This window comes from Zonotrichia albicollis, chromosome 24, assembly GCF_047830755.1.
Source record: "Zonotrichia albicollis isolate bZonAlb1 chromosome 24, bZonAlb1.hap1, whole genome shotgun sequence".
Lineage (NCBI taxonomy): Eukaryota > Metazoa > Chordata > Aves > Passeriformes > Passerellidae > Zonotrichia > Zonotrichia albicollis.
The window spans coordinates 2569697-2594454 of record NC_133842.1 but is presented as its reverse complement, the minus strand read 5'-3'; the positions used below and the strand labels follow the sequence as shown (position 1 = coordinate 2594454).

The window sequence follows — 24758 nt, the reverse complement described above, 5'->3', positions numbered from 1 at the left end:
AATGGGGAGTGGGGCCAGAGAGGAAAGGGCAAACAGGTATGGGCTGTTTGCAGGGGAGGGGACAGGGGTGGGCAATGGGAAGAAATTATTAAAAGGGAAATGGAAAGAAAGCAAACGTGAAGCCAAGGAAATACTGAGGGCAGTTTGGGGGTGGCTGCCAGGCAGCCCTGGCTCTGAGCAACAGCATCTGCAGTGGGACAGGAAACTCCCAGCTGATGGGAACAAACTTTCTGGCTGAGTGCAGAGGCCAGGACAAAGCTGAGTGGTTTCCCTGGTGTCCCCCAGCCCTTGCTGGCCCCAGGGTCTGATGGCATTTGTGCTCCCTCAGGTTCATGTCCCCACACCAACAGCATGGGGGTGCTCCCCCTGCTGTGTGCAATGCAAACAGGGGCTGCTGAGCCAGTGCTGCTGTGTCTGTGCCTGCAAGGATGGGGCGCCTGTATGAGCTGGGGGAGAGGCCAGGGCTGCAGAGCAGGGATGTTGTTGGCAGCTGCATGAGGACGCTCTGGGACGCTGCCCTGGGCTGTCCAGCGCACTGGGAATGGATCAGCCCCTGCTCTGCTGCTCCTTCCCGTCTGCCCCAGGGCCCTTGCAGAGCCCCAGCCCTGCTGTTTGTCCCCAGCCTGCCCACGGCCAGCCTGGGGCTGCTCACGGGGCTTTTCTGTGCTGAGCATTGGCCTGGGTGTGTTCTTGAGAGAGCCTGGGCAAGGAGCCTGGAGCCCCCAGGCCCTGGCCTGAGGCGTCAGCGCTGCCCCAGCAGTGCCCATGGCCTGTCCCTGCTGCAGCCCCGGCACTGCCACCCCCAGGGCTGTGCCCGGCCCCGAGAGCACTCAGGCCCTGCAGCAACACCAGGGCTACCAGGGCAGCGGGGCAGGGCCATGGCAGCAGCACTGGCAACACCAAGTGCTGCTGCTGCTGGGCACAGCTGCTGTGCCCGCCCTGATCTGCCCCAGCTCTGCACACAGACATTGCTGCTGCAGCTGCAGAGAAGGCAACACAAGGGCATCTCTGCAGAAAACATTGCTGGGAGATCCTTTATTTCATTTAAAGGCACTAACAGTGCAGCCCCTCATTGACACAGTCGCCGGCTATGGGAAAGTGGAGAGAAACAAAATGAGACATGGCAAAAGAATGGCTTTACTTTGTGGACAGTATGAAAAAATCAAAGTAAAGGAAAAAACTTTCAAAATGAAAGCAGGAAGAAGTATCAAAGATGCTTTTATTACAAGTGATTTGCAGAAACTGGCCAGCAGTTTAATGTTCCTGAATGCATCCAGTCATGTGTCTCCACACTGCATCCTTGAGCTCCTGGTTCCTCAGGCTGTAGATGAAGGGGTTCAGGGCTGGAGGCACCACCGAGTACAGAACTGACAGGGCCAGATCCAGGGATGGGGAGGAGATGGAGGGGGGCTTCAGGTAGGCAAACATGACAGTGCTGACAAACAAGGAGAGCACAGCCAGGTGAGGGAGGCAGGTGGAAAAGGCTTTATGCCGTCCCTGCTCAGAGGGGATCCTCAGCACAGCCCTGAAGATCTGCACATAGGAGAAAACAATGAACACAAAACAGCCAACTACCAAACAGGCACTAACTGCAGTGGGCCCAAGTTTCCTGAGGTGAGATTTTGAGCAGGAGAGCTTGAGGATCTGTGGGAGTTCACAGAAGAACTGGCCCAGGGCATTGCCATGGCACAGGGGAAGGGAAAATGTATTGGCCGTGTGCATGAGAGCATTGAGAAAGGCACTGGCCCAGGCAGCTGCTGCCATATGGGCACAAGCTCTGCTGCCCAGGAGGGTCTCGTAGTGGAGGGGTTTGCAGATGGACACGTAGCGGTCGTAGCACATGACAGTCAGAAGGGAATACTCTGTTGAGATGAAGAACAGAAAGAAAAAGAGCTCAGCAGCACATCCTTTGTAGGAGATGGTCCTGGTGTCCCAGAGGGAATTGTGCATGGCTTTGGGGACAGTGGTGCAGATGGAGCCCAGGTCGCTGAGGGCCAGGTTGAGCAGGAAGAAGAACATGGGCGTGTGCAGGTGGTGGCCGCAGGCTACGGCGCTGATGATGAGGCCGTTGCCCAGGAAAGCAGCCAGGGAGATGCCCAGCAAGAGGCAGAAGTGCAGGAGCTGCAGCTGCCGCGTGTCTGCCAATGCCAGCAGGAGGAAATGCCTGATGGAGCTGCTGTTGGACATTGGCTGTGGCTGGGCATGGGGATCTGTTCATGGAGAAAGGACAGTGACAAGTCAGGAGAGGCTACTTTGAGCCAAGCCTGGGCTATTCCCTGCAGCCTGTCCCACTGGGACTCACCCAGCCTTGTTCCTGCTCTGGGAAAACCTTCATCCAGGTCCGTGCCTGAGCTCCAGTTGTTCTGGCTGAGTGTGCCAGGAGCAGCCAGGGGTGTGCATAGGGGCTCTCTTGGAGCCATCCCTGCCCCGCTGCTCTGGGTTTGTGGCCATGTGGCAGAGGGATAAGGCTGGATGTTCAGGATTTGTCAGGGGAATCATTCCTAATGGAGATAGGATTGGTAGCATCTGCACTCCCAAGACCAAATGATGGCAGGAGTTGGTTTTAGGAAGTGTTTTCCTATCCACACATCATTCCTGGCTCTCTGAGATCAGAAATCCCCAGCATTTCTGCTGCACTCAGAGTTTGCCACTGACAGATATGAGAGGCAAAGGATTCCCTGTGGCTCAGGGAAGGAGAGGGGCTGGATGGGCTTGTTCCCAGCTGCCCTGCTTTGCACCTTTGGCTGTAGTCAGAGCACAGTCACACTCCTGGGTCACCCTGGGATAAACCAGACCCTGCTCAGAGCAGAGGGACCCCTGAATTTCTCACCCTCTCTCAAGGTCTCTGGGCAAGGTCACTGCACCCCCTTGTGCCAAGGACACTCACAGCTCCCTTCGCAAACACAGCAGCATTTCCTCAGCTCTGGCAGCTCTGCCCTTCCCTGTGGGACATTCAGGGAACTCCCAGAGGCTCTGGCACAGATTTGCACCCAGGAGGGCAGCTCAGAGCTTGGAAGGGCACAGCAAGGAGATCCCTGGCTGTGCCCATGATGGGATCTCAGGGAGCGGACTCAGCTCATTCCCCTTTCCCATGGACTGCTTTTCCCACAGCCCCACAGGTGCCAGGGAAGCTTGGACACCCCATTCCCATGGACACCACTGCCTGGCAGGAATGCCAAGGGCAGAGCCAGACTCAGCTGCTGCAAATGCCAGAGCCTCCCTGAGAGCAGCAGATAACAGTGACAATATCAGGGCAGGGCAGAACCAAGAGAAGACGTTGTGGTGCTGTGCCTGAGAGGGCAGGGCAGAGACAGCCGGGAACTCAGGACAGTGTTCCCGTGCCCAGCTGTGCCCGGCACCTCCCACACACCAACAGTGCCCTCATCCTGCCCCCAGAACTGCTCTCTTCAGCCCCCTCTCCTTCCCTGAGCATCTCCCTGGGCCTGGACATTCCCTCCTGAGAGGAGCCTTGTCCCTGCCAGCGCTCACAGAGCCCATGCCAGCCTGTGTGCCCTGGCCGGGGCCCTACAGAAACCTGCCTGTGTGCAGGGCCCTGGCTGGGGCAGTCTCTGTGTGCAGCTGGGCAAGGGCAGCTCAGGAGAGCCCTGCTGGGCCCTGCGGAGGTGATGCTGCTGCTGTCCAGGGCTGAGGAGTGGCTGAGGGCCCTTTGGGAGGCTCCCAGCAGAGAGACTGGCCACCCAAAGTTGCAGTTCTGGAGTCTCTGTAAATGTTCAAACATTCCTTGGATGATCCTGTGTGTCCCTTTCGACTCAAAATGTTCTGTGATTCTGGGTTTACAATTACTGTTCTGCTTCTCTCATCCCCCTTTTGTCTATAATCAAGAGAGAAAAAAACCCCTTGCAAAAATGTTAGAACAGTAAAATAAAAAAAGAGACATTTATTGGAAGTGTCCAGGTGTCCCAGTGGGGAAGTAGCACATCCTGGCCCCTGATTTCAACAATTTATTAAGGTTGATTAATTAGGATATTTAACAAGAACATCCAATAGGAGATTCAGTTGCCGCAGTTACACACTCCTGGGTCAACCCATTGGAGTGGGTCCATGGGCTTCTTTGCCTTCACTTTTTGTTCTGATTGTTCACATTCTGGTCAATTAGAAAAATGTTTTTGTAGGTTCTCTTCCTGATAATAAAACTATTGGATAATAAGACTGATAAGACAGTATTTCAGAAATGTATTTAGACAGTGAGCTTATTGTTCTAAAATCCAAGAGAAAGGTTAGGAAATGTACAAGAGTTAATTAAGGATTATAATTACATAAGTACATAATAGTAGTTTAATACTGTTAATTAAGAATGTAGCAGTGTTAAGTAAGGATTGTAGATTTATGACTATGTAATGATAATTAACAGAGCTTTGAGTATATAAAAATGCATAAAATGTATAAACCTTTTTGTCATCACCCCAACTTTCCCATGCTTTTCCCATAAGGAAATTGAAAACACTCTCAGGAAAGCTCCTGATCTTTCCAGCAATCCCATGCTTACCTTCTTTGGGAAGGGTCCTCCGGAGCTGTGCCCAGGCTGGTCTGGAGCTGGGAGCAGCCCTGCCCCAGCACAGCCCCTCTCAGCAGCAGCCCCTGCCCTGCTCAGGGTGGCTCCTTCCCCCCACAGCTTCTCCCCAGCGCTGGGAGCAGTTCCCCGGGCCGGCTGAGAGCTGTCCCTGGCAGGCAGCAGAGTCCCTGCCCCAGCACAGCACCCTGGGCTGCAGGACCCTGCTCTGCAGGACAGCCCTGGGCACCCCTGGCTGCAGCCCCGGCTTCTCAGCCCTGCAGCAGAGCCTGGCAACAGGAGCTGCCTTGGGCTGTGCCTGGGCTGGGGCAGCAGGGAAAGCCAGCCCTGCCCTAGGGCCACAGCCCTGCCCTGGAGCAGCTCTGAGAGTCCTCCTGAAAGGTCCTCAAAGCTGTGGGATGTGCCAGCTGCAGGAGATCCCTGTAGGAACTGCAGCTTCTCTTCCCACAGCCAGGGAATGACTGTTTCAAACCTGGGATGATTTCTGCTCTAGTGAGCCCCGAGTGAGCTCTGCTCTGTGCTCCCAGCCCAGGCTGAGTTTAACCCCTCTGTGCTGTGCCCAGGGTGGCTGCAGGCAGTGCCCCAGCCCTGCTGGGCTGTGCACAGGAGCTGCTCCTGGCCAGAGCTGTCTCTCTGCAGCGCTGCCCTTGCCAGAAGCTGCCTCTGTGCCAGGAGCTTCTCTGCAGGTTTTTCAAAGGACTTTGGGTTTGGCTTTTGCCTTGGAGTCTCTGAGTGGTTTGTCCAATCATGACCTCCAATTATCTACTGTAATTAGTCCCTGGAGAGGCTTTGTCAGTAACAACACTCAGTGGGGCTCATTAATACTTCAGGGTACTTCAGTTATTTTAAGGTACTTGGTGTTTTCCTTTTGATACAGACTTCATGAGAGGTTTGTGCAATCATGGCCCCAATTATCTGCGTTAATGAGTCCCTTGAGAGCTTTGTACTGACACTCCACTACTGAGTGGAGCTCATTAATGCCTGGAGATACTCAAGGATTTTAAGGTACTTTGTGGATTTAAGAATACTTTCATGTGCCTTTAAGGATTTCCCTTCCCACACTGAGTCTCTGAGAGGTTTTTGTGCCATCCTGGCCTCCAATTCTCTCCTCCAAGGAGTCCATGAGAATCCTGTGTTGGGTATCTTCCTCCTTTCTGTTTTACAACAAAGATGGAACTGAAAGAATTTTAAAAGGCTTTCTAAAAGCACCAAAAAATACATGGGACAATTAACAATACAACAACAACCACTAAGAGAATTAATAGTCTTGTTTTAGCTAGTCTTCATCCAACCCTTTAGTCTCTTGGATTGGAAGAGTTTATTGAACCAGTCTTTGTTTTCCACTTGAAGCTTCTTGAACCCTTCCTTCAGTACCTGAATGTTCTTGTGGATTGACTCGCTGTGGCTGGAGAGGTTCATGCCACACATGCCCTCAGAGTCTGCACAGCCTTGCCCATGTGCCCAGAGTAAAAACTCTATCGCTGTTGTGCAAGGTGGCCTGTCTGATGGTCTCTGTGTCTGAGAGCAAGCCATTCAATGTGAGGGAGGTAGCATTGGTTTGCTTACCTAACAGGCACCCAGGATTGTCTAATTGTCCTAAAGCTTTAGCTGCAGCCACTCAAGGTAGTCCAAACCGGGGATGCTACCATCTGATACCTGGATTAAAGCTTGCAAAGCCATCTCTTTGATATCATCCAATACTTCTCTGGAGATACCTACTACTTGATTATCTAGTGGGCTGTGTTGTCCCTCTCCAGCTAGATGGTTGATTGTCAATTCCACCCTTGCCTCATTATTAGCATAGTCTGCTATTAATTGATTTAGCAAACACTTCCATCCCCTTCCCACAGGGTGTATTCCGTAGGTGACAACAACATGGTCAAAATATATTTTAAATTATAGGGGGTTACGACATGTGGAGTAAACATGGCCCTCATTAGGCCATTAAAACAAGGTAATTCCCTCCTATGGTCTTTTTCTGCCCTACAAAGATCCTTGATTTCCCCATAAACCAATGGCTGATACGTGGGATTCTGCCCCCTTCTCTCATAACATACGGGGATAACAAGGAGTTTTGAGACTATTTACCACTCTCCTTGCTTAGCTGCTTCTTTCTGGATCATTTCCCAGGGATTTTCTGGGGTTGAGGGGTGATGTGGCTCTGGGGAATCCAAACTCTCTTCTGGGGAGGAAGAATAACTTGGAGCAGAATAATTTGTATTAAAATTAGTGTGACAGTTTGGCTTAGTATCTCTGACCATAGGGGTTATATTGTTGCTGGAGGGTGATGTAAAGGGCACTGCCATTTTTTCAGGTGTTGGGGAGGAAGGGCTTTGATTTAGGATGGCAGACTTCTGGGACGAAGTTTTGGAGGCATGGCCCAGGGTGGAGGTGGAATGATTCAGAGTGGGGGTGTGACCTGCAGTTGTGAGGGTGGAGTCTGGAGGTTCGTTCAGGGCGGAAGAGAAGGTTGTGGTACCAGGAAGTGGAGGAACCAAGATGGGGGGAGGATGGTCAGTCTCACAAGCCACATTCAGGCTCCTTCCCTCTTAACTCTCCAGGTCATAATGCTCCAAGACTGCGTGGCCATTGCCATCTTGGACCATCATGAAAGGTCTGATAAAGGCAGACCTTTATCAAGGTTTGGGGGGAGGTCCCGAGTTAGGAGTGACCAACGGATTGAATTTTCAACACACTACTTGCTGGTGAGGGGTCTCAAGGATGGTGTAGGAACATGGGGAGCATGTGGGCTGCAATGGAGTCTGTTTTGATCAAAAGGTTGTACAGTTTAACTCCCATGGAGTCCCAAAATTCAGTGGTATGGATTTCGACAGCAGAGGTATCTGGAAAATTTTTAATGATCCACCTCATGATTGATATTTTTTCGTTCTTTGAAAATATTTCGTCATGATCAGTGAGAATTAACTTAAAGGATCCATATATGCTCCTTTCTACTGTGGACATCTGGCTGCCCATTTTTCTTTGTCTTATGGGGAAGAGCCACCGAAACACCCTAAATCAATGTTGTGACATGGGTGTGTATTGTAAAAACACAGCGGCAAAATGGGCAATAAATGTCTTGCATTTCCCCAAACCCACCTACGATTCTATAGAGGTGAAACCTTCATCGTCCCTGCAGATCCTGGGCAAGGTCCCTTGAAGCAACCCTGAATCCTCTTGGCCCGGCACAATGCAAAATCCCAGTGAGCACTGGCCTATCCATCAGCTAACCCCAGCTGATGTGACTGACACAGGGAGCCCTGAATATCATGGTCCCTGTTCAAATGTCACAATGAAGGTGGCTGCAACAAACCTCTCTGGCTCCCTGACTTCAGGGTCAGGGTGGCAAAAATGAAAAGGAGCGAGTTTGATGGAGTTGTTTAAAAGGAACTTTAACAACAGGGTGAAAAACAATAAACATGGAGAAGTTGAGAACACTATGAGGGGCAGGATCCAAAGACCTGAGACGAAAGGGAAGCAACAACATAGACACTTGGCTGTAGAAAACTAGAACAATAACCATTTAGGGGAAACAAGTAACCAATAAGGGAGTAGACACTTGGACAAGTTAGCACAGCAACACTAAAGGCTTATGGGGGAACATGTTAAGCAAATGATTTCTAGGGCTTGAAACTCCTGCCAAATTCTTTTGGGGTAAAATCTGGCTGACTCTAAGTTACAGCTGGGCTAACTGGCCACATTACTGCTTTGCACTGGTCCCTTGGGTCCATGCAGCCCAACAGAACCACAAAAATGTCCTGGGTTCCACGAGGCTCCACAGTGTCACAATGGTCCCTTGGATCCATGGTACTCTGCAGTGCCACAGTGGACCCTTCATATCCCAAGGCTCCCAAGTGTCACATTGGTCTCCACAGGAAGGAAGCCACGGAGGCCCCATGTTTCAGGAGCTGATGAACAGCAACCACCAGAGGCCAAGGCAAGCCTGACATGTCTGTCCTGGGAGGTTTGCTTGGAGCAACCCTTGGATATTCAAAATTATGAATGTGGAATCCTAATTTCAGAATTTTTTTGCCTGGAGAAGGATGATTTTTTCCATAAAAGAAAAGCACAGAGCCCTTTCCAGTGTTTGGAAAACAGGTGAGTTCTGCCACTCAGAAGTTAAAGACCAGCCAGATCTGTCCATCCTGGCAGCTTTAGTCTGGCAGCAATACTTGGATACAGAGAAATTTGGAGGTGGAATGCAAATTTTGGCCATGGATACCTGGAAAAGATGGACAGTTCTTTTCCATAAGAAGGAAAGTGCAGATCCCCAGTGTTTCAGGGGCAGATGGGAGCGGCCTTCCACATTCCAAGGTCAGCCAGATCTGTCAGGTGACCCCTGGGAGACCAAGGCAACCATACCTCTTTGGTTTTCCCTTGCTTCCACAGGGCCCTCCAGTGTCACAATGGCTCTGTGCTTCCATGAAGCCTTGCAGTGCCACAGTGGTTGTCTGCTTCCACGATGCCCTCAGGTGTCATATTGGCCCCGTGGTTAGACAAGTCCTTAAGGATCTTAATGGTCTCCATGGTTCCACAAGGCCTCACAGTGTCACAATGATCTATTTGTTCCATGAAGCCTTGCTGTGTCCAATGCCCAAATTGGGGGGTTGTGGAACCCCCCAATGGTTCCACAACTTCCCATAGTGTCACAATGGCCCCTTCCTTCCATGAGGCCCTGCAGGGTCACAGTGGCCCTTTGGTTCCATGGGGCCCCACAGCGTCACAAGGGTCTCCATGATTCCATGGGGCCTTGCAATGCCACAATGGTCTCCAGGGATCCACGGTGCCTCACAGGATCATGACGGCCCTTTCGCTCCACAAGGCCCTGAAATGCAGCAATGGCCTCTTGGTTCCACAAAGCCCTGCTGCTTCACACTGGTCCCTTGGGACCATGCGGCCCAACAGAGCCACAAAGACATCCTTGATTCCATGAGGCCCCACAGTGTCACAGTGTCAAAATGGCCCCTTGCATCCATGGTACCCTGCAGTGTCCCAATGTTCTCCTTGGTTCCAGAAGTTCCTACAGTGTAACAGGTTCCACAAGGGCCTGAAGTGTCACCATGGCCCATTGGTTCCACAATGATCCCCAGTGTCACAATGGTCTCCATAGGAAGGAAACAAGTGAGCCCCAGTGGTGCAGGGGTATAGGTGGCATTTGAGTCATAGTAAAATATATGTATTGTATAGGTGGCCTTGCCCCGATAAGTCCCGGATGTTCTAACTGGGCTACTTCCGAGGTGCCCATGGCTCTCCACATTAGCGCGGCGACTCTGTGGGACCAGAGCTGTGCGTCAGTACCGTGTCCCGTGCAGCTGCAGCAAGCTCGGGAAACAGAGGGGCCCGAGGGTGCCGGTGCTCTTTGCCTGTCTGGCAGAGCCCGCTGGACAGGCTGTACAGGGGAAGAGGCCCTCCAGGCCAGCGAGCACCAAGCTCTTGAGGCAGTTTTGCCCCGTACCCGTCACACGTTGGGGCACAGCGCAGGAGGCTCATCACCATGGGGGCAGGGTGTTCTTCAGTCAGGCTGACAATGGCCGTTTGCAGCCCGGTGTCCACAGATTCACAGGACGTGAGTCTCTGCAGCATGGCACTCACCACAAGGAACCTTGCACCTGGAGGAAGCGGCATAGGGAGGACTTGGAGTGCTGTCCAAGGGAGCAACTTGCGCAGCTTCCCCCAAGAAGTGCTTGCCTTCCCAGCCCACTGTGATGGGGCTGAGGGGGGCCAGCGGACATGGCTTGAGGGGCTGCGTGATCCTGGGAGGCCTTCAGCCCTGGCCCCAGGCTGCTGCAGAGAATAAAAACCCTTCTGGAAAAACTCCAGAGTAGGTCTAGGACTCACAGTGAGTGTGGGCATGGCCTCAGTCTCTGGGATGCCCTGTGGGATGGTGTTGGTGGTGGCCATGCCCTCTGTCAGGGCCATGTCAGCCTCCTCCCAGCCCTCATCCGTTTCCCAGTCAGAGCTGGCGGCCAGGTTAGAGGACACTGTGCTGGCAGCAGCCTCTGCCCGCAGCTCGCTGGGCCTGGATTTGGGCTCGGCCGTGCCCTCGGGTGTGGAGCCGCCAGTCATTTTGCGCTGAAGGCGCAAGAACCTCTGCAGTGTCTGCAGCAGAAGGACGGGTGGGAAGAGAGGGACGTTCCATGGCCTTCTCCAAGTGCGGGGCCCGGCCGAGCAGTGCCAGCAGACCCAGCCCAGGTGGGGATGGCTTTGGGTACCTGCGCGGCTCGGTGGAAGCGGCCACGGGTGGGCTCCTGCTCTTGAGTCCAGTCCTTGTCCGCATCTGGCAAAGAGCGAGTGTAGCCAGAGCTGAGGGGCTGCGGGAGAGGCCAGAGAACACAGCCCAGCCCTGCGCTCCCCAGGCAGGGACAGCCCCCCGGGAGCCCAGGGGATGGAGCATGGCCATCGGGGGGGCAGCCATGGCCCCTGTCCCATCCCGTCCATGGGTGTGTCCGCAGGGATGGGATGGGATGGGATGGGATGGGATGGGATGGGATGGGATGGGATGGGATGGGATGGGATGGGATGGGGCCAGGACGGCTGCAGGCACAGGCCCTGCGGCCCAGGTCCATCACTCACCGTGCTGCAGTGGCTGCAACTGCTGTGGCTTTGCAGGCTGCTGCACTGGGGCAGCTGCAGGGCCTTTGCTTTTCTTGCCCCGAAGCCCCTTGAACAGGCTGAGCCTGCCTGCCATCCCGCTATCTGACCTCAAGGGCACCTTCGAGACAGATGCCTTGGCAAAGGCCCGAGTCAGCGAGTGCTGCAGTTGTGCCTTGCAGGCACCTTCAACAGAGGAGCCTCAGGAAGGCTACAGGACAGCAAGTCCTGCACTCTGTTCTCGAAGGGCTTCTGCCAGAAGGACAGGAGACTCCTGGTGAATGATGGAGCTCCCAAAGGCTGGCCACGAGGGCAACAGCTGCAGGGATGGGAGATGCCTAGGAAAAGCTCTGAGTCACCGAATCCTGAGGTCTGGCCGTGAGGCCAGCTGCAGGAGGAATGCCTTGGAAAAGCTCTGGGTCAGCAACCAACGAGCCGGCTGTGTGGGGTTGCCTCACAGCACCGCTCTGTCACCTCCCGTCCCGCCATGTGCACCGAGCACTGTGGCATGGCCATGTCGCCACCAGCCCCTATGTCAGTGCATGTCACAAAGGACTGCTCAGACATGCTGTCCCTTTTGGTTTCACGGGGAACCTGCTGCACCGTGTCACAAAGGGTCACTGCTGCCACTTGCCCCGGGGCCACCCCCTCCCCACCCATGGCGCGCCCGGTTGGAAGGACTCTCCACAGTGCCCAGCCCACACAGCCCAGCTCGCTGGCGGCCCCGGAGCAGAGCAGCTTCCAGCAAGCAAGAGGCAAACGCATCTTGCCAAGAGTTAAAACACAGCAGATAGGGAAGATGGCATGAATGTGTGCATAAAGGCCTTTGAATTCCCAGCTCTCTGAGAGGCATTTGGCGCTCTTGGCTGGACAGAGATTATCCCCCTCTGTCCTGTGTTCAAAGGAGGGGAACACACTCTGCCGCTGGTGCTTGGCTTGGGCTCTGCAGGCCCAGGCAGATGCCAAAGCTGCTCTTCACAGCCTTCTCCCTTGCCACGCCCCTCTGCCAAGTGCAAGGGGCCTCAAGGACGGAAAGGAGCGCAGGGAGCCAAAGGGAGACAGCTGCACCTACCTCACTGGGGGCTCCTGGGGAAGCACTTTGCGTAGGAAGCAAGCCCCTCTCATCCAAAAGCATTTCCCCAGATGTGTCCATTTTCTGGGGAACACCAACACACACTTAAGAAACCCTGGCAAGGCTCAATTACTTCTGCACCTTGTAGCACACGCACTCCAGCTCGAGCCCATCTTCCTTCTCCTGAGCCTGTTTCCTCATGTCCCTTGTGGCATGCAGCCCCAGCCCCCCTAGAAACAAGAGCTGCCTGCTGCACGTTCAAGTGCCTGAACTCCTGCCCGCGCTCACGGCAGCAAAATCAGGCTGTTCCCAGCCAGGGAGCAGAGCCCTGTTCCCACAGGTGGCTCTCGTGAGCCCCTTCCCCACTGTGCAAGCAGCACTTCTGCCTGCCTGCCTGCCCAGAACGCTCTTGGCACAGCGGAGCACAAGCTGGCCGGCTCTGGGCCCAGCACAGCCCAAACACAGGCGCAGGAAGACACAGCTGTGGCTGTTTTGCAGCCATGCCCCAGAGAGAGGGGAAGGGGCCCCTGCCTCTGGTCTCACTTGGTTGGGTTTCTGACTGGTTCTGAGGCAGGGGCTGCGATTCCTAGCTTGTGGGGAGAGCAGAGTTGCCGGAACTGCACCCAGCGTGCAGGCACTGCCTGACAGCGCTGCAGCCGCTGGGACGGTCATGCTCCCGAGTCTCAGCCCCTCCCTGCTGCTGCTGCTCCATTTGCTTTCAGGCACACCCAAAGCTCACTGCTAGGCCACGATGGTCTCTGGTTCTGCCCTCTTCCTGTCCCTGTGTAGGCATGGAGCATTGTTGCTGTAATATATGGTAGGGATAATTCATGCTATTAATGTATGGTATAAAATATTGTGAAATCCAAGCCACGTCTTTTGATTACCCTGGCCGGGAGCAGCTGTCTTATTCAGATTCAACTAGTTCCTGGACGCATGTTAAGATAACCATTGATGCCTTAATCTAAGAATAGAAGCTTCCAGGGTGATGATCATTGGTTTCCCGAGATGTCAAGAGCCACCCAAAAGCAATTATCGCATTGCCGATTACATCTATCAAGATAGTCAGCAGCGCCACCCTGATATATCTGAATACACGGCTTCCCCGGAGCCTATTGACACCAATGGCACTCCTGGACAAGGCTTTTGTCCACCTCTGCACATGGAAAGCAACAGCGATGCATGTGAAGAGACACAAAGAAAATTTGGTCATCTTTGCCTCAGGCAGAATAAACTGTATAAAACCTCGCCGCGCGAAGCCGCGAGCGTGAAGTGGGGATACTCTGACACTGGGGATGTCAGATCTGTGTTCACCCGGCGCTGATCTTGGGCTTGACGCTGTCTCTTTGGCTGTGGTAGTTTTGAAGACCAAACTTCGGTCTTGCAGACAAACTAATAAATCTTTGCTAAATTTTTGATAATTTTGGCTCACAATTTGATAATTTATAACACCAGTTGTCATTTGTGTGCACTAAGGATTCCGTTTCAGACTGAACTGGCGCAGTTGCTCCTTGGACACTGCTTGCATGAAGGTGCAGCAGTGCTGCAGCAACTGTTCCACACACAGGGAGGGCTCTGGAGCCTCCCCGGGGCCACCAAGGAGCAGAGGAGGAAACGTGCCCAGGATCTTCGATGGGCGAGGGAGCGGGGCAGATGGAATCAAGATGCATGTGCTGTAAAATCTTATCTACCCCTTTCTACTGAAAATGCTTGCAGACTGGTGGGAATTGCTAGAGACAAGGCTTACAAACCAGGCCCCGATATGATTCACCCAGTGTCCCTGCTTAAATTCACGTATGCTTGTATTAAAAAGGAAGGAACTATTCTGACTCACTTGCCCCCTCCCCCACTCCTCTTTTTTTTTTTTTTTTTGTAGCTCTTGGGGCAGTCTTGTGTGCCATTCCAACTCTTTGTTATCAAATATGTGAAGGCATGGTGCTGCTGTAGCAGCAGCCTGAGTTCAGTGGGAACATGTCCAAAGCACTGGTCAAAGCAGTGGGCAGAGTGAGAGACTTGCCTATTCTGCCATGGCCATCCAGCCTGGGGAGAGCAGCTGCTGGGGCTTCCCCATTCTGCCAACAGCAGTCTGCCTCCAGCATGTGGCCTGTATGGCCATGGTTTTGCCAGAATGTGGAAAATGCATTGTCTGAATGTATTTTGATGGTGTCTGACATCACCTGACTGGAGCAGTTTGGTGGGCAGGACGCCCTGTGGGCAGGGCCATGGCAGGGATGGGTGGCTGGCACTGGCACTGGTAGTGTTATTTTTCCAGACAGGCTCCTGGTACAGCTGTGGAGGAGGGCACCAGCAGCTGTATCAGCCCAGCGAGCAGCAGCACATGGAGGAGACCCTCATCTGCAAAGAGCCCCTCACCCCCTTTGCTCCCCCATGGCAGCGCAAGATGATTCCGCCGCAGGTGAAGGGCTGCTGCAGGCTGGAGACTCCTGCAGCCAGGCCCTGTTGCAATCTCCTTGCTGCAGCTGTGCCTGGAGGATGTTGGCCTGCAGCAGCACTGCTGATGCCCGGGAATGCTGCTGGGCTCAGAGAGGCAGAGTGTGTACAAAAGCTGCATTCAAAGCCCTGACGGCGAGACCCCGGAGCCGCTGGCAAGGGCAGCAGCTCTTCTTCATCCCATGCAGGTGAGACCTCAGCCTTGGAGCCTGTCCCTGGGGACGGGGAAACGCTCTGAGTGTAGGTTTGAATTCTCAGGGACCGTCAAAATGAGAATTGTTTTGAGGCAGGTGTTGCAATGTTGGGTTTGAGTGTGTCTGCAGGAAAGAAAGCGGGAATAAACCCCTTGAACAACAAAGGAGAACTCTGCATTGCCAATTTACACCCTACAGATACACTGATCATATTGGCCCACTGAATACTGGGGGCATCTAATGCAGAGTGCAAAGCTTCTTCAAATAGATAGGAGAGATGAGACTTGAAGAAATGATTCGGCAGATGCAGAAAAGGGGATCAGACCCATGGGTCCCATGGCTCAGGCTTGGTTCTGCCAAATCAAGCATGATTTGTTTTATCTGCTCTGTTGGAGAGTATTTCAGAATGACCTGCCTATTGTGATATTACTGTTAAGAAAATTTAGAATTTTCAGGAACTGCCAAAATCAAAAATGTTTTGAGGCAGATCATGTTTATGTTGGGTTTGGGTGTCTCTGCAATAAAGAAAGCAGGGAATAAACCCTTGGAACAATGAAGCAGAGCAAAAGTGGAATGTTTGGATTGTCAATTTGCTCCCTTCACCTATCAGCCAGCTGAATTAGGTGGTCATCTACTGGGGAATGCAAAGCTTCTTTTACTTCCACCCCTGGTGCCATTGTTTGTGTCCCAGTACTTGGTTTGATGTGAAGAGAATTAAACAAAATCCCACACAACAAGCTGCAACCCAGAACTCAGTGGGAACTGCAGAAATAAAGGCCTTGAAAAGCAACTTTGGAAAGGGTCTCCTTCCTAGACAGTGTGAAACTCTCAGGCCTGGCCTGGCTGGGCTTAGGGCTGGCTGCCCTTGGGAAGGGAATGGAAGGGATGGAGTTGGGGTGGGGCTTTGCAGCCATGGAAACGAGAGAACCATGGTGAGCAGCACAAAGGGGCAGCCCCACGCTGGGCTGGTGCAGGTTGTGCTGGACACGGCTCCAGCAGCAGCAGACGTGTCTGGCTCTGCCTCTGTGCCGAGCGCCAGTGATTGGAGTCACCCGGCCTTGTTCAAAGGCTGGGACCGAGCTCCCAGTGCTGACTGCTCTGAGAGCGTTCCGAAACTCAAACCCAGACACTTCTGCCAGCAGAAGCACGGGTTCAAACATGGATTTTACTGGAAAAGGAAAGAATCCTGAAGGAAAAGGTGAGGATAGAAGGGAGCTAAAAGGCCGGAGCCAAATAATCCCCCCAGATTTCAGAGAAAACTGCTCCATGGTGGTCAGTGGTGGCTCTGTGTCAGAGTAGGTGGCTGACAGCTACAGATGATCCTGCAAGGACACCCATAGCATCACAACATTCTGTCATTAGTTTAGTTAGTTTTCTCCATTTTGACAGTGGCCAAATCACTCATACGGTCAGCCAGGACAGGGACTGTGGCCACAGCTGGCCACAGATTGGACATGGTCATGAGATGCAAGTCCTCTTGCTTTCTTTGCCATCTTAGTGAGCATTGGGCCTCACTACAGATAAATTTCCCATTCTTCCTCTGTTTGCTGATTGGGTCCAACCCTGAGGGTGGGGTTACGGTGCTATAGAAGCACCAATAAGGCCTGCCTGCTTGCTGAGAGGTCATCGTGGTTTTCAGAAATAACAGTCACAGCTGTGTGGGTTTTTCCTGTGGATTCACAGCCCAGTCTTAAGAAAGAATCTTTTTTCCCCTCTATCATTGGAGCCTTCTATCTTTCCCTTCAGACTTGCTTATTCGATACTGCTCAGAGGAATTAAATGCAGGCTAGTCCCATAAGAAATAAAACCAAATAAAATTTCTCAACAATTAAAAATTATTCCCCTTGTGTGCCACATCCATTAGATAGGTTGATGATAAAGGTGGGAGTTCACCTAACTCACTTCTTCCCTTTAAGTGTGGCTCAGCCTCGCATAGAGGTGAGATTGGATGTGAGCTATTCTCTGCTGGGAGGAAGGGTCTTGTGGCAGCCCAGAGAGGCTGTGCCCATTGCCAGGCAACAGCTGTGCCCTGCATGTGCCCCTGCAATGGGCTGTGCTGCTGCCAGTGCCCCTGGAGCTGTGGGGCTGCTGAGCTGTGGGGCAGGCAGAGGAGCAGGAGGGTGCATGTGCAGCTGAGCCATTCCTGGGGAGCACAGGGCTCTGGGCTCCCTGCTGTCCCAGGGCAGCCCAGAGGCCAGGCTGTGCCTGTGCCAGCTCTGGGGAAGGGCTCAGGGTTTTGCCCTGGCCTGCCTCAGTGTCTGCCAGCAGGAGCATGTTTCCCTGTGCAGCTGTTTAGAAGTTTGCAGGAAATGTGTCCCATGAAATATGGAGCTTCAGATGCTTTAGGTTTGCATGGTGGCCTGTGTTAAACTTTGTGTCTCCATTCTGCAGATCTGACTGGTTACCGAGTCTTACCGAAAAGTTTTCTCTGGACACTTCCCATGTTCCCTCACCCACAAAGTCCTCACATCCCATCCAGAAGAGCTCTCTTTCCTCCAAGATCAGGAAGAAGCTGCCGCCTGTATGGAGAGTGTTTGAAGAATAGGATTGATGCATTAGGCTTGATAGTTACAGATGTACATATGTTCTGATCTTTAGATGTAGTTTTGAATTAATGTGTTTTGATTGTATCTTTAAAATTTGATGTCATACTTTTAATTGTATATATTTTATTTTGATGATGAAAAAAGTAAAAAATAAATAACATTTAAATAAATCAAGAGGAGAATGTGAGACCAGGACCTGCTAGCCTAGAAATTATGGGACGCAGCTCAGTCAATGTGCCAGTGTCTCACCACATCCTTTCCTCATTGGGCCTCTCTTCTTCCTCTTTGGCCATGTTTTCTTTGTGTCATTTGTGCTGCTGTTTTCAACTTGTCATTGTAACAGGGCCACACATTGACATGTTTGGTGGACAATGGATCCAAAAGTTCCTGTATAGTAGTCAAAGGTTTTCTACCTAAGTGTGTTCTGTGCTCACCAAAAGCCTGAGCAAAGAAACCAAGAGAAGTGTGCCCTAATCCCAAAGCTTTGCTCCTTTGCAATCTCCCACAGATCTGGCTCACAGGTGTCTTCAATCACAATTCCATAGGTAAGAAGAGGTCATGTATTTCACTGGGAAATGATGCACTGCTTTGGCAAAGTCACCTGTATGTATATTTACCCAGGACAGCAGTCCAGCTGTGTTGTTTGCACCTTGTTTGCAGAAGGATGAGTGCACTGGGAGGCCAATAACAAGTGACAAGGGTTCCTCAAATCTGCACTGCAGCCTGGGTGCCATTCAGCCCAGAGCTAGGGGAACATTTGTTCCCATGGACCAGTGCTTGCCAGTGGAATGAATTCCTGCACAGCTGGAAGAAGCAATTCTGGATTCAGCTCCAGCTGTTGGTGGGCTGCATGATCATTGACAATGTTGCCCTTCCAGAAATTATTCTGCAGTTTCCTTTCATAGTCATTTGAAGCTTTGAAACTTCACATTTCAATTTGCTTTGCCTTAGAGAAAAACACTTCTGGGCCCAGTGCAAACTGTAACCTTCTGAAAGCAAAGTCCTCATGGTTGCCAACTTCTGATGTTGCACAATGTCACCTGGCTGCCTGTGTCTGCTTAGCTCTGGGTCTAGTCCTGGCCTAGTAAAGCCCAGGCAGGGTGGCACGTTGCAGGGAAAACTGGTCCATGAGCTTATGGGATTGCCATCAGCAGCAAAATGAATGTGCCCTTTGGGGATTTCTCTGGAGACAAAATTAGGGATCTACTCCATGACACAATATTCTCTTAGATTATTCTGAAATATCCTAGAAAAGGCTGTGAAAATACACATCTCCTTGCACACCCACTGTTTGAAGAGGGGAACTTTTGTCCCTCCTCAAAGTCATTGTTCTTGCACACCAGAAACATGAACATCCACCAACAGGAATGATGCATGGTCCTGCTGCTGCTGCTGCCTCAGAGCACTGGGCAGTGCAGACCTGGGTGTTACCAATATAAGCACTTAATCAGCACTTCATGCTCCTTCAAGCTGTCCAGATCTCAGGGCTTTTTGTTTCAAAGCAGCCACTGCACCATCTCTAGGGAAGAACAGGAAATGTGAAACAGTGAATGCCAGCCTTGCACGGGTGTGGGGGAAAACTTGAGGTGTCTGCATCAAAAGATGAATGGAAAGAGTGTAATTGCCAAAGCAAACGCTTTGTTAGGATAGCAGGAGCAGTTCTTTACTGCATGCTTGCATGAAGATCATTTGGGATCTCCTTTTTGTGTCTCATGCAGAAAAGGAGCTCCTAATAATACCATGCTACTTAAACCAGATTGGGATGTAGCTCTGTAGTGGTTCACAATGAAGCAGACTGCCTGCTGTGTCACTGCCATCCCTGCTGAGCCTGTGAGGGACTGTAGTGTATTCCATGCCTGTTTTGCCTCCAAGCAAAGCTTGGTTTTCCTTATTAGTGTGGAGTAAATACCAGAGTAATAAAATGGACAATTAAACTGGCCACTTTGGAGGATATGCTCATGCTTTTGCATGTCAGTCCAGCACCTCATGCTCCCAAGGCTTGTTACTCATCATGAAATATTTTAACAAAAAAAACGCAGCTTTCATGTTACATCTGAATAAAACTGCATCAGATCATCAAGAATTCTGCTGGCAGGAACAAGACAAGAGCCTTCCGACACTCACGTGCAGCTGTCCTGGATTGCTGCAGCCATTTGTGCAAAGCTGCTGCAGACAGAGTGTTTGGAGTTGGTTTGGGCCTTTATGAAAGATCTGTGGAGCAGCGTGCAGGGCTCTCCTGGCAGGAAACTGTTTGTCCAAGCCCAGGGACACGGTGCTGGCAGGAGCGGAGCGGCCCCGCTCCCAGCCCGAGAGTCTGTGGGCTGAGCCACGCCGGGGAGAAAAGGCAGCAAGGGGCTCCAGCCCAGCTGCTTCACTGCCCTGCCCGCTCCATGGAGCTCTGCCATGGGAGAAAGCCGATGCTGGACGAGCCCCCGAGCTTCCATCAGCTGCTGGAACTGCTCCGTGACAGCTCCTGTTCTTCCGAGAGAGACCCCAGCGCCTTCTTGTAACGCGTGTCATGGGGGGATTCTGTTTGTTAATAAACTGTTGGGCATTTTCCACTTTCATCTATTAGTAATAATTTCCTATTGCTGGAAAGGGATTGTCGGAACACTTTAGAGGAAACAATTTATTGCACAATATCCTGTTTGAAGTTGTCTCAAGCTGTGTGAGACAGATGGCTTCACACAGGAGCATCCCCAAGGCTGTGGAGGGGAAGGCACAGAGGAAGACAAACCCCGTATTTCTGAGGGAACTCCTTGACACCAACCCAACATGAGTTGTCAAACAGCAGACCTGACGTTTTGAGACATGGGCCAAAGGGGAAACTTTTCAGTGTGTTTGGTCCAGGCTGGGCTATGCTCGAGGCAAAGGTGTGTCAGTGTGATGGATAATACTGTTTTCTTGACCTAGAGATGGGGCAACTGAGAGGTGTTTTAAAAACTTTTATTCCATTTTCAGTCTCATGAGAAGGGTGAGACAATACAGATGTTATAATTCACGCCATCACAATTAAGAAGCCAACTATTTCCTAATTACAGTATTTCTTGGTCTATCAGCTTTTTGCCATGCCATGTTGTAGATGCCTTAAAGTCAATTATTTAAAACTACCCCGTGTGGGTCCCACTACAATGCATCTTTCATAGCTCTGTTTTTCCAAAGTCTTTTTTTGCAAGGCCATCTTTTGAAACTTTTTTCCAGTTCCATTTCTCTCTCAACAATATCTGTCCTCTTCCATGGAAATTTTTAAGTTATTATTTCTTGTCTTATCATTTATATACAGATTTATACTGTGTGGGCCTTCTATTAGGCCCTAAAAACTTTCTACAAATCCATTTCCACATCAGTGCACTTGGCTCCTTCTCTCCTCATTGTGCCTGGCAAGCACAGGAGCCCAGAGCTCCTGCAGAACCCATCACAGCACTCAGTGGGAGAAAACCTGTGTCCAGTCCTCACATGGAGCTGTAGTGCGCAGCATTCCACCTCATTGGAATGAGGAACTGTTCCTGCTCTTTCAGAAGGAGCTAAGGAGGTTTGGCCTTCAGATCAATTGTCTGCAGGCTCCTGCAGTGCCTGGTGCTGCTCCCTTGCCAGAGGCACCCCAGGCCAGGGGGGCACATCTGGGCTGCTGTGTCTGCCTCTGGGGCTCCCTGTTCTGGGCAGTGAGGAGGAGCTGCAGAGGCTCTGCAGGACTGACAGGATGGGCTTTGGGGCTGGCAGGAGAAGCTGAGGGACCTGGGCTGCTGGAGCTTCTGAAGAGGAGGCCCAGGGCTCATCCTGCAACTGCTGCAAGGGTGGCTTCAGAGAATACCAGAATCAGCAAGGATGGAACAGGCCACGGAGATCATCAAGTCCAACCTGTGCCCTGACATCGGCTTGTCTCCCCTAGGCCTCCTTTTCTCCAGGATAAACAACCCCAGCTCTCTCAGCCGCTCCTCACAGAACTTGTGCTCCAGACCCCTCTCCAGCCTTGTTGCCCTTCTCTGGACACGCTCCAGCCCCTCCATGTCCTTCCTAAATTAGGGGCCCCAGAACTACAAACAGCACTCAAGGTGCTGCCCAAGCAGTGCTGAGCACAGGGGAACAATCCCTGCCCTGCTCCTGCTGGCCACACCATTCCTGAGCCAGGCCAGGAGCCATTGGCCTCCTTGCCCACCTGGGCACACTGCTGCCTCATGTCCAGCCTGCTGTTCATCAATCAGTCCCTGCAGGTCCCTTTCTGCCTGGCTGCTCTCCAGCCACTCTGGCACCTTGTTGAGGGAGGGAGGCAGGGAGGGAACGGGTCCAAATCCAGTCCTTCCTGAAATGTGGTGTTTGCTGGCACTGCCAGTTCCCAGATATTGATATTTCCATATTCTGGCACAGCCTAAGTGCAGCAACTTGCTGGCAAAGAAAGCCAAAACCAAGCAAAGACCTGGTACCTACAGCAACCCAATCTCGGGTTTGCTGACACCGCCAGTACGCAGATCGGGAATGTTTCAGATGCCTGCACAGTCTCATTCCAGCAGTTTGCTGGCACTGGAAAATTAGCATCTGGAAATTTCTCAGTGCCAGCAAAACCTAAACTCAGCAATTTTCTGGCAAAGAAAGCCAGAACCCAGCAGCTTCCCAGTGCTGCCACCAGCACCACCCAGATGCAAAATTGTTCAGGTTCCTGCACAGCATAATTCCAGCAATATGCTGGCACTGAAAGTTCACATTTGGCAATTTCCTGGTGCTGGCACATTTCCCACCCAGATCTGGTGTGCGCTGGCCCTGCCAGTGCCCACATCTGGCAATTTTCCTCATCTGGCACCACCCATGTCTAGAATTTGCTGGCAAAGAAAGCTAAAACCTGGCAATTTCCCCTTGCCAGCACTGCCCAATCTGGAGTTTGCTGGCAGCAGGATCCCAAGAAAGAAGGAAGGAAAGAAGGAAAGAAAAGAGGAAGGCATCCAGATCCAGTCCTTCCTGGAGCCTGAAATGGGCTGTTTGCTGGCAATGCCAGTGCCCTGATCTGGAAATTTCCCTGTTCTGGCACAGCAATTTGCTGGCACAGAAATCCAAAACCCATGGCATCTTCCTGCTACTGGGTCTGGTAACGCCCCCACATCTTGTGTTTCATGTAACCAGAACCCAGATTTGGAAATTTCTCAGTGCCAGCAGATCTGGCAGATTTCTGTCGCTGGCAATGACACCACCCAGATCTGGTGTTTGCTGGCAGTGCCAGCGCCCAGATCTGAAAACTTCCTGGTGCTGGCACAGACCAAGCCCAGTGATTTCCTGGCACAGAAAGCCAAAATTTGGAAATTTACAGGTTCGGGCACCAATTTCCCGGTGCCTTCACAGCCCAGGCCTAACAATTTTTTTTTAGCTAGCTGGGGCAGAGAAGTTCCTTGGACTGTGACTTTGTTTTTTCTTGGAGCTGTTTAAACCTGCTCTGGACTGAAAACCCAGAAAAACACCTGCAGCTCACACCTGTGGCCCACCGAGCTCTGGGACACTGCATTCCAGCACCAGAGGGACTTAGAAGAGACCGAGTGAGCCAACCGCAACCCACCAAAAGGACTTTCTGAATTTGCCATCTCTTCAGCACTGTCTGATGTCTTATTTAATATTATTCATTTTTCATGCTTGTGAATACTTTACTTGTTTAATAAACTGGGGTTTTTTCACTTTTCTCCAGGGAAGTCTTTTCCGGAACTAGTAGGGGGAGGGGACGCTTGAACTTGCTTTCTAGACGGACCCCTTTTGGAGATTTCCTCCCAAAATTTGCCCTAAGCCAGCACAAACAGTCATCATGAAAATTTCACCAGTGCCTTAATTTCCTGGTGGCAAATCACGTGACAGAAGCTTGACTTTGTTCTCCATGAGAAATTCTTGGGAAGAGCAGACAGGAGAAGATTCCTGGAAAACTGAAACAGCTTTCCAGAAGTGAAATGAAAGTGAAAGAAACAATCCAAGATGTTTTCCCCTATCTATTTCTATGCTCCCCTTTTTCATGTTGCATCCCAGTAATTCCAGATGCACCTCACCTCTAAGATCGGTCACTTAGTGATTTTTAGACACTAAAATGCCATGAGCCACACAGAGTTTTCCTTCCCCTGTTTTTACAGGAAAGCAACACTGGAGATGTAAGTGCAGTGCTGGGCTCAGGCAGGAATCCTACCCCAAGGGAAGGTGCCCCGACAGTGTTTGACCCTCAGCAAGGACAATGCACAGCAGGGAGCGAGGGGATCGCTGTGCCAGTGCGCAGGAGTCAGGGCTCTGCATGTGGGCTCAAGGCTGCAAAGTTCCCGTGTTTGGCCAGACGGAGGGGCTGTCCCCGGGGCGCGCGGGGCTCGAACGTGGGGCTCGTGGGGCGAGCAGGGAACGGACACGGGGACGAACGGCCCCGGTGATTCAGTTGCAGCGGCGGCAGCAGCAGCAGCGGCGGCAGCAGCACCGGAAGAAGCAGCAAAGCATATACTTTTGAATAGTCTTTCTCTCTCTCTTTCTCTCTTTCTCTTTCCCTCCCTTCCCGCTGTCGGGCACCCTTCCCTCAAAGTCCCTTGCCCGGCGTCCCTCCCCTCTCCCCGCCTCCCTCTCCCCTGCCGGGCCGGGCAATGCCCCCGGCCCGCCCCCGGCCCCGGGCGGGGCTGCCCCGTGCCCGGCCCCGGCTGTCCCGCCGCGGTCTCGCCTCCGCCCGGCTCTGGCCGTACTGGCGGTGGCGGTGCCGGGCGGGCATCAGTGCCAGGGGCCGGGGCGGCATCGCCGCCCTTTGCCTCCGCCTGGCCCGAGCCCGGCCCCGGCCCCGACGCAGGGTCCAGTCCCCGCCCAGGCCCCGGCCCCGGCCCCGGCTCCTCCCGGGGCCCGCGGAGGACACACGCGGCGCTGCCGCTCCCGCCGCCTCCGCTGCGGCTTCCGCGGCCCGAGCTCTGCCGCTCGGCAGCGCGGCCGCCGGCCCCGAGCCTCCCGTGCCGCGTTCCTGGGAGCGAACGCCTTGGCATGGCCGGCCCGGGGCGGGTGAGGAGCGCTCGGGGGCCGTTGCTGGCCCTGAGCCGAGCGCTGACAGCCGCGTTCCGCCCGCAGGGACGGCGCAGGAGGCCCTGCAGGAGCGGCGCCGGCTGGGCTCGCTGCTGGGGCGCGCTCCAGGCACAGCCATGGAGCAGAGAGCCCCGAGAGTGCCCAAGCTGGTGGGCATGGAGGACAAGGAAGAAGGCCCTGGAGCTGCCCCAACACAGGAGGCCGAAGAGGTGGTGCCGTTCCAACCACCTCAGGAGGGTGAGTGGCAGAGCTGGGCTGCAGGGCTGGAGCCTGCAGCTAACTTGGCCCTATGCCATGCCATGCCATGCCATGCCATGCCATGCCATGCCATGCCATGCCATGCCATGCCATCCCATCCCATCCCATCC

General features: G+C 52.7%; 1 pseudogene; it reads right to left on the bottom strand.

The window, feature by feature from the left end:
- Positions 1-1254: 1254 nt before the first annotated feature.
- On the bottom strand, positions 1255-11638 carry LOC141731635 (olfactory receptor 14J1-like; annotated as a pseudogene).
- Positions 11639-24758: the final 13120 nt, after the last annotated feature.